A 15,418-nucleotide genomic window follows, 5' to 3' on the forward strand; every position below is an offset into this window, starting at 1 on the left:
GGAGTATCAAACCAACTCCGATTTCCAATCTGAAGTTATAGGGATCTGTATCAGATACCTAATGGTTAATTTGAACCCTCAATTGCACCAAAGTACAGTGATTAGCACTGATTAATCACTGATTAGCAAATTAATGCTCTGTTTTATGTGCAGAAAACAGAGTATGTGGGGAGTCCAGATCTGGTGCCTTCCACTTCAAATGAGCTCAAATGCTTTCAAAGGCATCAATAGCAATGAGTCTAGTAGAGGATTAAGCCAAGAAACACAAGATTTGACCAAATAATGAAAGCTTAATCTCTGTTTTACCAAAGTCACCTGCAGATTTGATGAAGAGCTTGGATCTCACTGTAGATTTGATGAAACTCAATTCTGACTTCACCAGCTTGTAGAGCATGCTTGATTACCCCTTGTGCTAAAGGGAATTGAAGTAATTTGTTTGGAGCAAGTAGCAATGGCAAAAATACCTCAGAAAAACGGCGCCTGCAGAAACGGCGAATTCTCCCAAACGCATTGGCGGTTTGCTACGTTTTTTGCATAGGCTTGAAGCTAAGGAGCTTAGCTAGCTATGGCTAGAAGCTTTTGCCCTAATTTGATGTGTGCTAGATGCTAGAGACCCTCCACTGGCTGGGGGTGAAGGGGAAGAGTGAAAGCTTGCTAAAAACTGATTTTTTTGCTAATTATTTTACTAATCCTGATTAATTCACTAATGGGCTCATAAATCTGGTTGATTCTAGGCATGGCTCTGATACCATGTTGAAATTTGAGCATAATGATAAGCTATGGTGGATCAAACACTAGAATCAACATGATTAACAAAGTGATTAAGAAATGATTAAGACATAATTAGTGAATAATTAGCCGATAGATTAATGTAGGCATGGATACTCAAAAACCAGCAAATTCTCATTAGGGCTATGCCTCAATTTATAGAGTTTACATCAAGCATCAAATCCCCTTGATTTCTCCATGATTCACTCCCTGAATATCTCCACCTTTTGCCTGATTCTCTCCACCTCTTCTCTTTTCCCTGATTATCTCCCAGAATATCTCCACACTCCTAAATTCCCTCATGCTACCCATTATTCTCTCCCAGTAGATTCTTCTCACCTTTTCACAGGTGCTTTCACAATTACATCTCCTCTTTTACAGCCTCTATCCAAGAGCTTGTTCCCACACACACCCTATTCACTTGTATATTTCAACAACTTCATGGTTGCTCCAAGTCTCCATCTACACCAATCTTCCATTTATAAGTGAGGGGAAGAAAGATGTTTTTTTTTTTGCAAGTCCACACCTCGAAACTTTGCCTGTCCTAATCAAATTTTGATCCAAAATGTGCTCGGTCATCAAAATTTCTCCAAAATTGATGCAATTTCTCCCAAAATGACATCAAATCTTGTGGCCAAGCTCCATGATCTTCATGCCCACCACTAATCCATGTATAATCAGCTTGAAGCACTTCATTCATGTAACAAAGTTTTCAAGAAAATCAAGAACTCTTGCATTCTATAGAAATTTGCTCAAATCGAGCCAAGAGCTCTAGTACCGATTGGAATGAAGTGATAATAAAGCTGAGATATGGGATAATCACCACATTAATTAATGCAAGATTAAGGAGATAATCTCATACAAAGAGCCATGATGCCTAAGTGAGTTAACCTCTCAGCAGCAGCGAGAGGATGGAAATATCCTTCTATAAGCCTATGCTAGCCAAAGGCTCCAAGGACATACAAATGTCCAAGAGAGATAATGTCCAAAGATCATAAAAGTTCATAAAAGGTACAAATGACAACCCATGAGCCCCTTTTATACCTGATCCCATGACCATGGTCCTAGACCTAATCTAAAGGTTGTTGCGTCATTACAATCCTTTGAGTCCTGACCCAACTCAGAAGGATAGGGATCCGTGCTCCAATTGTTGTGCCAATGCAAGGGTTGGTCAAATCCCTTGACAATATCAAGCTAGTGCAGGTGTCTATAGATTTCCTAGGCAATGCCAATGTAGAGAATTATCTTTGGGCCTTCCTTTTTTCCAGCACAGAGGTTATGAGACTCTAGGTATTTGGAGCATGTATACAAGATATGCCCTTCCTAGTAATCTGAGACCAAAATTTTGTGAGTCAAAGAACACCAAGGTAATTTATCTAGCTGCTTCTTGAATATATCTTGCACGAGCCTATTGCAAGTTGCTGGGGAATTAGTCAACCCAAATGTCATCATCACGGTGTATTCACAATGCCCATATATGGAGTTGAATGTTATCTTTGGGGTGTCTTCCCTCCTCCTTGAATCTAATCTGATAATAACCAGACTTTAAATCAATCTTGGTGAAGACTTGGTCTTCGTGAAATCGATCTAAAAGTTTGACAATCTTAGGGATTGAATACTTATTTTTTAGAGTGAGTTAATTTAGACCCCTATAGTCAATGCATAATCGTAAGGTTCCATCCTTCTTCTTTTGAAATAGGACGGAAGCTCCCCAAGGCAATACACTTGGTTTGATGAACGTTTTCTCTAACATCGGTCAAAGTTATTCCTTGAGTTCTATTGACTCTGGAACTAACATTTTATATACCCTTTTTGCCACAGGTTGTGCTCCGTGAATAAGCTCAATCTCATGGTAAATTTCCCTTTGTGGGCATCTAGGTAAGTTCCTTTGGGAAGAGATCTTTGTAGTCTTATATCCAGTCAGGTTTACTCCCTATAGTATCTTTCTCTACCTTGTTGAGTTTTACAACAAACATCCTTTGATTCTTCCTGATACCCATTAGTAACTTACTGCCCTTGACTAGCTGTAAGCTGGGTCTACCAGTCCTCCCTGAAGCCACTACTTCTTCATTTTTGGCATCCTTAAATGAGATTTCTCCATTCTCACAGTTGATGGTGGGCTTTTATTCTTTTAGCCAATCCATTCCAAGAAATGAATATCCAGGGGCATCATATGGAAATAGCAACTCGTTAGTTTGCCAATAAGATAAAACTCTATATCTCCTATGGTATATTGGGAAAGTACTTCCTTGTCATTATCTAGCTCGATGCCATTTTCATGGATGGGTTTTATCAAACTCTAGATCTCCTATGGTATATTGGTAAATTACTTCCTTGCCACTAGCTAGCTCGATGCCATTTTCTTGGATGGTTTTTATTAAGACCTAATTGTCTGATGCACTTTGGTGAAGGAAATGAATGAGTACTTCTATAATCAATCAACAATTTAAAATGTTTACCATGATATGATGCTGGTGTCTGGATCACTGAAAATTGTTTATTTTCACCTTGGTGCTCTTTCAACATGAACCTAGGCTCTATCCTCCTCTTCATCTTCAAGGGTTTTTTCTTTAGCTTGGATCATAGCAACTCTTCCTCTTCCACAACCTCTTCAATGATACCCACCTTTGGGGCTGTGGACTCCATTTCTTACTTGACCGGGTTGTTGAATGGAAGCAGATCTTCTCCTAGGATCAGTTTGTGGGTTCTTGGGAAAGTTTAGAGGAGGTAATTTTGAAAGGTTAACAGCCTTGGGTAGAAGAGGGCATTAACATGTCGGTGACCTGGTTGGTGGCAATTGTAGTCATTCCTCTTTGCCATGCTAGGTCATTGTGTAAGGTTTTCGCGAGCGAGGCAACAATGGCCATGAAATTTGACCACTAAACGGCAGTTGATTGAAGGGCAATCCAGAAGGTCACCCTGCATTGGACGATTCAAGGTAAGGTCTTTTCCTAAAGTTGTTGCTATTTCTATCCTTCAACTCATCTTCTAAAAGTCACATCCTAAAAGCTAGTCGACTGCATGGATTCTAGACGATGGTTGAGGAGAGGGGTTAAAACCTTGTACAAATTGGCTAATGGATTGAGCCAAGGTCATAGTTGGAGCATACTTCTTGGGCCTAACAAATTGGGAGTAGTAAGCATCCACTGAGGAGTTCTTTGGGGTCAGGCTATAAAACTCATTTATCTTTTTAGGGTTTAAAGTCTAAAGGCAAGTACCTCTCCTTAATAGCTCCCTTGCTTTGTTCCTATAGGTGATAGAGCTTTCTTGGACATCCTTTTCTCTACACCACTCCTTCCACCACCATAGCTTAGCATCATCGATTAGTCAAAAACACGCCACCATAGATTGGTTGGCTTTATTAGCACCAAACAAGAGAGAAATCGTCGGTCATGGACTCTATACATGCCTCTGTGCATATTTAACAACATATTTTCCTTCTCTTGAGAAGGAAGAGGGTTTCAACTGCTTAAGTAGGAATTTCCTTTCAGCTTCGTCATCTTGTTGCCATGAAAAAAAAACGAGAGCATGCATTAGCGCCAAATTTGAGGAAAACTAAAGAGGTGCAAAAGATAATGTTCACTTTTTTTACATTTTGTGAACAAGATTGCATATGCTTATTTATAATACTTTCTCAGAGATTGTTTATCCCTAGGAAAAACTCGGGAGGTTGGTTGGTAAGATCTAAGGCATAGATTTGAATCCCACCAATTCTACCCTCAATAGCTTCTTCATTGTGTTGATTCATGGATTGACCCAACTGATTGATCTTCAATAGCTTCCATCTTGGTAGTCATAGATTCAAACTTTGAAGTCAAGGTTTGGTTAATGATATCCAATCTATCTACCATGAGTGGCTTAAAATCAAGTTTACTCACGAGCAATTGTCATTTGAAATGGCTTGCGAACTTATAGAGGTGCTCTTATGGGCACTACCCACCTTAGCATCCTCTTCAACTCCCTTTGAAGTTTGACCCATGGATTAAGAGGAATTTTTAGAGTGATTCCCAAAGAATTTGCTCTTCAAGCTCTTCCATTGTGTCCATAGTGTCGTGTTCCATCAATTCCTCCCCTTCCATATCCTCCACCATTGCTAATGATAGCTTTCTAGGTCTACCTTTTGGCTTTATATCGGCAGCCATAATAGGTTGTTCTGGCAATTTTGTGATAGGATGTCAGATTTCGGTGTTCTAGGACTCTATGGGAAGGTGTTAGGATAAGGGGTATGATGTTAATTTTGGTTTAATCAACCCTCTAAATGACATTGTTTTGACTTTTTCCTACAGTCAAATAGTGATAGCTTGGTGCACCGCTTGTACTCCAATGCTCCAAATGAGTTAAAGCTTGGTGGTTAAGGTATTTGGCTAGTGGAGAACGCAATGGTGAAGTCAAATTTATGATCTGAGACTTGGCTCAAATTTTGTCCAAACATGGTATGCGGTAGAGAAACGGGCATAGCTCATTAACTTGAAAACAAAACGGGGTAGTTGAGGGCTCTATGGGAATCCTTAATGGTGTGGAATAAATCCTAATATTCAATTCAGGTTTAGTCCAAAATCTCCTAGATCGAATCACACTTTTCTAAAAACTATAGATTATGTCAAATTGTTAACATGTAAGCAACCAACTTGCAAACCACTGCATGTATGCATCCCGGCATATCTAAAGCATCATAATGCATCCAAATCGCATCCATCCAAGGCATTTTGACTAGACTTTGGAAAAATTTTGGCATGACCTTAGTGCATTTATGAGCCAATCTCAATCACTATATCTAATATCAATGTGCCCAATAGTGCCAACTATGCCTCCTTATAAAACCCCATTGATTTGTCAATTGCATTTCAATTCATTCCCACTTGTATACATATAACTATTGCTGATTTGATTCGATGTAGCAAGTCAATGAAGAGATTTTACTTTGCCAGTTTCCTAGCCAAGCTTTCTCACCCCCTTACCAAAGTTTGGAATCCAATGGCAAGGGTTGAGGCCATGTCTTGATCACCATGTACATAATCTCCCTCCTTGTGCTACTTTTCCAAAAGCACTTAGGACAAGGAGAGTTCAAGCATGCTCCCCCTTGGCCTCTCAACCAATGCCAAGGGTACCCGCTCCACATGCTAGATATACTAGTGCTTATTTGAATTGAGACTGCACAATGGAAATGCTAGAAATGTAAAGAGAGTAATGTATAGGAGCTTACAGTCCAAATCTTAGCATGACTCATGCCAAGTGACGATTTACAGTATTCTTTCCACAAGATCAATCTCCCATATTGCCACACACCACCAAACTCAATCGCCACATTAGGGTGAGAGTGTAATGCAAGGAATCAATGCTGCACCGAATGCACTCAAGAAACCTTGATTTTTGAGAAACCCTAATTAGTGTGTGATACAATGAAGTTTGTGGATATAAGGGTGAATTATGGTATGAGAAAGCATGATTGACACACTTATGAAGAGAGTTCAATCCCAATCATTCCAAAACCTTAATTTTGATAAAACCTTTATTTCCCCATGAAATGGATTGAAATTCTTGAACATAAGGGAGGGAAAGGGTTCATAGGAGCTTAAAACACATGCTTTATGAAGAAACAAAGTTTCAAGATCTTCAAAGTTTGCTTATGCGCTAGTAGAATGGGGTATTGAGATAGTGTAGAAGGCTATTGGCAATGATAAATTTTAGAAAATGAGTGCCATAAACCCTGATTTGCAAAAATTTCCCAAAAACAACAAAGTTTCCAAGAAACCCTAATTTCCCTTCAAGAATGTAGCAAGGGTGGCATGTATGGATAGAGGAGAACGTGGGGAAAAGAAGTTACACCTTGGACCTCAAAAATTTTAGGTGGAGACTCTAATTTTGGTAAGAAATCCCAAATTAATGCCAATCCACATGACCCTTGGCGTACACATAAGTCCCTTGCCAACCAGGTATCATGTCCACTTTACCACTTGCACTCCGTGTTGGTACTCTGACCACACACTTTGGATGAGAGGTGGGCTCAAGTAACAAGATAAAACAATCACTCGCGCAGGCATAGATAGCCTGGTGTTCCATAAGCATTTCTGCTACACATAGTTTATAGGCATTTCGGCCACCAATAGTTTGTAGGCATTTCGGCCACCAACTCACACTACCCTCTCAAGTGCTCATGTTCCCTTCCATCTTCTCTCTATGGTTCCACCCACACATGGTAGAAACAGTCTTCAAGAGAGCACGTAAGACAAGAGAACACTACACAGGGTATGTTGTGCTTGTCACTACTCTTTGACGTACCCATGTTCCCTTCCATCTGCTCTCTATTGTTCCACCCACACATGGTAGAAACGATCTTCAAGAGAGCACGTAAGACAAGAGAACACTACACAAGGGGCAAAACAATGCCAATCTTATGAAATTGTAAGAGCAAACCCTAATTTTGGAAAAACTCCCAAATTGGAAAAAAAAGGTCAAGAAACCCTAATCCCATGGTTTGAGAGTTAACCAATGCATGAGTGAGTAGGAGGAAGCATAAGGAAGAAGATTATGGAATCAATTTTGGCAAAAATCCCCCAAAAACCCTAATTTGGTGAGAAATCCTAGATCTCAAGAAATTTCTCAAATCTTGTAAGAAAGCATGAGATAAGCAAAATTCAAGCTCAAGAAGGTATGATGAAATGGTTAATGCAAAAAAAAAAATCGTGATTAGGGTTGGAGAAAACACCAAAGCCGACGGTCGTTTTTGAGCTTCAATCTCTTGTTAGCATCAACCGTTCACCCTTCTCTTGCGAAGATCCATAGTATAATTTCCCTCCCAAATGCTTAATGCTAACAGAGAGTTGGTTTAGGGTTTGCAAATGCCTCCATTAATAGGTGACAATGGCTAGCAGATCCCATTCACACAGATTTATCTTCGTTATCCTCTCAGTTGTGCCTTCTACAACCTGCTAAGTCTCCCAATGCTTATTTAACCACCATGTTACTTCTGTTGAAATTTGAGCATAATGATGAGCTATGGTGGATCAAACACTAGAATCAACATGATTAACAAAGTGATTAAGAAATGATTAAGATATAATTAGTGAATAATTAGCAGATAGATTAATGTAGGCATGGATACTCAAAAACCAGCAAATTCTCATTAGGGCTATGCCTCAATTTATAGAGTTTACATCAAGCATCAAATCCCCTTGATTTCTCCATGATTCACTCCCTGAATATCTCCACCTTTTGCCTGATTCTCTCCACCTCTTCTCTTTTCCCTGATTATCTCCCAGAATATCTCCACACTCCTAAATTCCCTCATGCTACCCATTATTCTCTCCCAGTAGATTCTTCTCACCTTTTCACAGGTGCTTTCACAATTACATCTCCTCTTTTACAGCCTCTATCCAAGAGCTTGTTCCCACACACACCCTATTCACTTGTATATTTCAACACCTCCCCTCAAGTGAATAATCCTAGCACACCTAGACCCTATACCAAGTTTGCCACCCATTACTCGGCAGTCCGCGACCAGTGTCTACTCCTCCCCTCAAGTTATCTCAGCACACCTGGACCCTGTATCAAGTTTCTTTCTTACTTGACAGTCCGCGCAGTGCCTCAAGTCCCTAAACTCCATAGTCCTTGACACTCTCTCTCTCTCTATGTGTCCAAGGCTACTATAAGTGCCCGCGACCTTGACTAAAGTGCTCACACATACAACTACCACGTGGCCTACATCATCGGTGGCTCAGAGGTGGTTTTACTTTATTGGGGCAGGTTAGATTGGGTTGTGGGCTCTCTCTCTCTCTCTCTCTCTCTCTCTCTCTCTCTCTCTCAGAGATTTTCACATGGCTCCTCACTCTTTGGAGCCTCACATCTTCTCTTCTCTTCAGTCTTCTTGTCGTGGCAGCATCTCTCCACGCGTCCGTCTCTTCTTTCAGTCTTCTCGGGGCAGCTTCTCTTCTCGGGGCAGCTTCTCTTCTTGTGGCAGCTTCTCTTCTCGTGTCCATGTCTTCCTTCAGGTCTTCTTCTCGGTGTGGATCCTCTTCTTGGGAAGAGATATTCTTCTTCTTTCATGGCTGGGGCCATGAGCTTGTCCGTCAGGTCATTTTGCTCCATGTGAGCAACATGTTTCAATGTTTTGCTGACAATTCCTTTGGGCTTTTTATGTTTATTTTGTATCATTATGCAATGCAAACCCAAATTTATGCGGGAGGTCTTACCTCTTGCCTTAATCTGGACAAGGGCAGTGTCTGTTCCCATTTTTACACTGATAAAATGTGCCCAATACATAATGCGTATAGCATTCATTCTCATGCACATTCCAAATGCAATTCTGGCTGTGAATAATCGTGAATTTGAGTGAGATTTACAGGCATTAACCAAGGGTTAAATGCAAAATGATGATTTTCACAATTTTATCAGCAGAATTTTTCCAGAAATTACACTAAATTAAGGGTAACCAATTTGTACGGGATGGTTGGAGTATCAAACCAACTCCGATTTCCAATCTGAAGTTATAGGGATCTGTATCAGATACCTAATGGTTAATTTGAACCCTCAATTGCACCAAAGTACAGTGATTAGCACTGATTAATCACTGATTAGCAAATTAATGCTCTGTTTTATGTGTAGAAAACAGAGTATGTGGGGAGTCCAGATCTGGTGCCTTCCACTTCAAATGAGCTCAAATGCTTTCAAAGGCATCAATAGCAATGAGTCTAGTAGAGGATTAAGCCAAGAAACACAAGATTTGACCAAATAATGAAAGCTTAATCTCTGTTTTACCAAAGTCACCTGCAGATTTGATGAAGAGCTTGGATCTCACTGTAGATTTGATGAAACTCAATTCTGACTTCACCAGCTTGTAGAGCATGCTTGATTACCCCTTGTGCTAAAGGAAATTGAAGTAATTTGTTTGGAGCAAGTAGCAATGGCAAAAATACCTCAGAAAAACGGCGCCTGCAGAAACGGCGAATTCTCCCAAACGCGTTGGCGGTTTGCTACGTTTTTTGCATAGGCTTGAAGCTAAGGAGCTTAGCTAGCTATGGCTAGAAGCTTTTGCCCTAATTTGATGTGTGCTAGATGCTAGAGACCCTCCACTGGCTGGGGGTGAAGGGGAAGAGTGAAAGCTTACTAAAAACTGATTTTTTTGCTAATTATTTTACTAATCCTGATTAATTCACTAATGGGCTCATAAATCTGGTTGATTCTAGGCATGGCTCTGATACCATGTTGAAATTTGAGCATAATGATGAGCTATGGTGGATCAAACACTAGAATCAACATGATTAAGAAATGATTAAGAAATAATTAGTGAATAATTAGCCGATAGATTAATGTAGGCATGGATACTCAAAAACCAGCAAATTCTCATTAGGGCTATGCCTCAATTTATAGAGTTTACATCAAGCATCAAATCCCCTTGATTTCTCCATGATTCACTCCCTGAATATCTCCACCTTTTGCCTGATTCTCTCCACCTCTTCTCTTTTCCCTGATTATCTCCCAGAATATCTCCACACTCCTAAATTCCCTCATGCTACCCATTATTCTCTCCCAGTAGATTCTTCTCACCTTTTCACAGGTGCTTTCACAATTACATCTCCTCTTTTACAGCCTCTATCCAAGAGCTTGTTCCCACACACACCCTATTCACTTGTATATTTCAACAACTTCATGGTTGCTCCAAGTCTCCATCTACACCAATCTTCCATTTATAAGTGAGGGGAAGAAAGATGTTTTTTTTTTTGCAAGTCCACACCTCGAAACTTTGCCTGTCCTAATCAAATTTTGATCCAAAATGTGCTCGGTCATCAAAATTTCTCCAAAATTGATGCAATTTCTCCCAAAATGACATCAAATCTTGTGGCCAAGCTCCATGATCTTCATGCCCACCACTAATCCATGTATAATCAGCTTGAAGCACTTCATTCATGTAACAAAGTTTTCAAGAAAATCAAGAACTCTTGCATTCTATAGAAATTTGCTCAAATCGAGCCAAGAGCTCTAGTACCGATTGGAATGAAGTGATAATAAAGCTGAGATATGGGATAATCACCACATTAATTAATGCAAGATTAAGGAGATAATCTCATACAAAGAGCCATGATGCCTAAGTGAGTTAACCTCTCAGCAGCAGCGAGAGGATGGAAATATCCTTCTATAAGCCTATGCTAGCCAAAGGCTCCAAGGACATACAAATGTCCAAGAGAGATAATGTCCAAAGATCATAAAAGTTCATAAAAGGTACAAATGACAACCCATGAGCCCCTTTTATACCTGATCCCATGACCATGGTCCTAGACCTAATCTAAAGGTTGTTGCGTCATTACAATCCTTTGAGTCCTGACCCAACTCAGAAGGATAGGGATCCGTGCTCCAATTGTTGTGCCAATGCAAGGGTTGGTCAAATCCCTTGACAATATCAAGCTAGTGCAGGTGTCTATAGATTTCCTAGGCAATGCCAATGTAGAGAATTATCTTTGGGCCTTCCTTTTTTCCAGCACAGAGGTTATGAGACTCTAGGTATTTGGAGCATGTATACAAGATATGCCCTTCCTAGTAATCTGAGACCAAAATTTTGTGAGTCAAAGAACACCAAGGTAATTTATCTAGCTGCTTCTTGAATATATCTTGCACGAGCCTATTGCAAGTTGCTGGGGAATTAGTCAACCCAAATGTCATCATCACGGTGTATTCACAATGCCCATATATGGAGTTGAATGTTATCTTTGGGGTGTCTTCCCTCCTCCTTGAATCTAATCTGATAATAACCAGACTTTAAATCAATCTTGGTGAAGACTTGGTCTTCGTGAAATCGATCTAAAAGTTTGACAATCTTAGGGATTGAATACTTATTTTTTAGAGTGAGTTAATTTAGACCCCTATAGTCAATGCATAATCGTAAGGTTCCATCCTTCTTCTTTTGAAATAGGACGGAAGCTCCCCAAGGCAATACACTTGGTTTGATGAACGTTTTCTCTAACATCGGTCAAAGTTATTCCTTGAGTTCTATTGACTCTGGAACTAACATTTTATATACCCTTTTTGCCACAGGTTGTGCTCCGTGAATAAGCTCAATCTCATGGTAAATTTCCCTTTGTGGGCATCTAGGTAAGTTCCTTTGGGAAGAGATCTTTGTAGTCTTATATCCAGTCAGGTTTACTCCCTATAGTATCTTTCTCTACCTTGTTGAGTTTTACAACAAACATCCTTTGATTCTTCCTGATACCCATTAGTAACTTACTGCCCTTGACTAGCTGTAAGCTGGGTCTACCAGTCCTCCCTGAAGCCACTACTTCTTCATTTTTGGCATCCTTAAATGAGATTTCTCCATTCTCACAGTTGATGGTGGGCTTTTATTCTTTTAGCCAATCCATTCCAAGAAATGAATATCCAGGGGCATCATATGGAAATAGCAACTCGTTAGTTTGCCAATAAGATAAAACTCTATATCTCCTATGGTATATTGGGAAAGTACTTCCTTGTCATTATCTAGCTCGATGCCATTTTCATGGATGGGTTTTATCAAACTCTAGATCTCCTATGGTATATTGGTAAATTACTTCCTTGCCACTAGCTAGCTCGATGCCATTTTCTTGGATGGTTTTTATTAAGACCTAATTGTCTGATGCACTTTGGTGAAGGAAATGAATGAGTACTTCTATAATCAATCAACAATTTAAAATGTTTACCATGATATGATGCTGGTGTCTGGATCACTGAAAATTGTTTATTTTCACCTTGGTGCTCTTTCAACATGAACCTAGGCTCTATCCTCCTCTTCATCTTCAAGGGTTTTTTCTTTAGCTTGGATCATAGCAACTCTTCCTCTTCCACAACCTCTTCAATGATACCCACCTTTGGGGCTGTGGACTCCATTTCTTACTTGACCGGGTTGTTGAATGGAAGCAGATCTTCTCCTAGGATCAGTTTGTGGGTTCTTGGGAAAGTTTAGAGGAGGTAATTTTGAAAGGTTAACAGCCTTGGGTAGAAGAGGGCATTAACATGTCGGTGACCTGGTTGGTGGCAATTGTAGTCATTCCTCTTTGCCATGCTAGGTCATTGTGTAAGGTTTTCGCGAGCGAGGCAACAATGGCCATGAAATTTGACCACTAAACGGCAGTTGATTGAAGGGCAATCCAGAAGGTCACCCTGCATTGGACGATTCAAGGTAAGGTCTTTTCCTAAAGTTGTTGCTATTTCTATCCTTCAACTCATCTTCTAAAAGTCACATCCTAAAAGCTAGTCGACTGCATGGATTCTAGACGATGGTTGAGGAGAGGGGTTAAAACCTTGTACAAATTGGCTAATGGATTGAGCCAAGGTCATAGTTGGAGCATACTTCTTGGGCCTAACAAATTGGGAGTAGTAAGCATCCACTGAGGAGTTCTTTGGGGTCAGGCTATAAAACTCATTTATCTTTTTAGGGTTTAAAGTCTAAAGGCAAGTACCTCTCCTTAATAGCTCCCTTGCTTTGTTCCTATAGGTGATAGAGCTTTCTTGGACATCCTTTTCTCTACACCACTCCTTCCACCACCATAGCTTAGCATCATCGATTAGTCAAAAACACGCCACCATAGATTGGTTGGCTTTATTAGCACCAAACAAGAGAGAAATCGTCGGTCATGGACTCTATACATGCCTCTGTGCATATTTAACAACATATTTTCCTTCTCTTGAGAAGGAAGAGGGTTTCAACTGCTTAAGTAGGAATTTCCTTTCAGCTTCGTCATCTTGTTGCCATGAAAAAAAAACGAGAGCATGCATTAGCGCCAAATTTGAGGAAAACTAAAGAGGTGCAAAAGATAATGTTCACTTTTTTTACATTTTGTGAACAAGATTGCATATGCTTATTTATAATACTTTCTCAGAGATTGTTTATCCCTAGGAAAAACTCGGGAGGTTGGTTGGTAAGATCTAAGGCATAGATTTGAATCCCACCAATTCTACCCTCAATAGCTTCTTCATTGTGTTGATTCATGGATTGACCCAACTGATTGATCTTCAATAGCTTCCATCTTGGTAGTCATAGATTCAAACTTTGAAGTCAAGGTTTGGTTAATGATATCCAATCTATCTACCATGAGTGGCTTAAAATCAAGTTTACTCACGAGCAATTGTCATTTGAAATGGCTTGCGAACTTATAGAGGTGCTCTTATGGGCACTACCCACCTTAGCATCCTCTTCAACTCCCTTTGAAGTTTGACCCATGGATTAAGAGGAATTTTTAGAGTGATTCCCAAAGAATTTGCTCTTCAAGCTCTTCCATTGTGTCCATAGTGTCGTGTTCCATCAATTCCTCCCCTTCCATATCCTCCACCATTGCTAATGATAGCTTTCTAGGTCTACCTTTTGGCTTTATATCGGCAGCCATAATAGGTTGTTCTGGCAATTTTGTGATAGGATGTCAGATTTCGGTGTTCTAGGACTCTATGGGAAGGTGTTAGGATAAGGGGTATGATGTTAATTTTGGTTTAATCAACCCTCTAAATGACATTGTTTTGACTTTTTCCTACAGTCAAATAGTGATAGCTTGGTGCACCGCTTGTACTCCAATGCTCCAAATGAGTTAAAGCTTGGTGGTTAAGGTATTTGGCTAGTGGAGAACGCAATGGTGAAGTCAAATTTATGATCTGAGACTTGGCTCAAATTTTGTCCAAACATGGTATGCGGTAGAGAAACGGGCATAGCTCATTAACTTGAAAACAAAACGGGGTAGTTGAGGGCTCTATGGGAATCCTTAATGGTGTGGAATAAATCCTAATATTCAATTCAGGTTTAGTCCAAAATCTCCTAGATCGAATCACACTTTTCTAAAAACTATAGATTATGTCAAATTGTTAACATGTAAGCAACCAACTTGCAAACCACTGCATGTATGCATCCCGGCATATCTAAAGCATCATAATGCATCCAAATCGCATCCATCCAAGGCATTTTGACTAGACTTTGGAAAAATTTTGGCATGACCTTAGTGCATTTATGAGCCAATCTCAATCACTATATCTAATATCAATGTGCCCAATAGTGCCAACTATGCCTCCTTATAAAACCCCATTGATTTGTCAATTGCATTTCAATTCATTCCCACTTGTATACATATAACTATTGCTGATTTGATTCGATGTAGCAAGTCAATGAAGAGATTTTACTTTGCCAGTTTCCTAGCCAAGCTTTCTCACCCCCTTACCAAAGTTTGGAATCCAATGGCAAGGGTTGAGGCCATGTCTTGATCACCATGTACATAATCTCCCTCCTTGTGCTACTTTTCCAAAAGCACTTAGGACAAGGAGAGTTCAAGCATGCTCCCCCTTGGCCTCTCAACCAATGCCAAGGGTACCCGCTCCACATGCTAGATATACTAGTGCTTATTTGAATTGAGACTGCACAATGGAAATGCTAGAAATGTAAAGAGAGTAATGTATAGGAGCTTACAGTCCAAATCTTAGCATGACTCATGCCAAGTGACGATTTACAGTATTCTTTCCACAAGATCAATCTCCCATATTGCCACACACCACCAAACTCAATCGCCACATTAGGGTGAGAGTGTAATGCAAGGAATCAATGCTGCACCGAATGCACTCAAGAAACCTTGATTTTTGAGAAACCCTAATTAGTGTGTGATACAATGAAGTTTGTGGATATAAGGGTGAATTATGGTATGAGAAAGCATGA

This window comes from Cibotium barometz, chromosome 52 (genome assembly GCF_041138505.1).
Source record: "Cibotium barometz isolate CiBa-2024 chromosome 52, ASM4113850v1, whole genome shotgun sequence".
Lineage (NCBI taxonomy): Eukaryota > Viridiplantae > Streptophyta > Polypodiopsida > Cyatheales > Cibotiaceae > Cibotium > Cibotium barometz.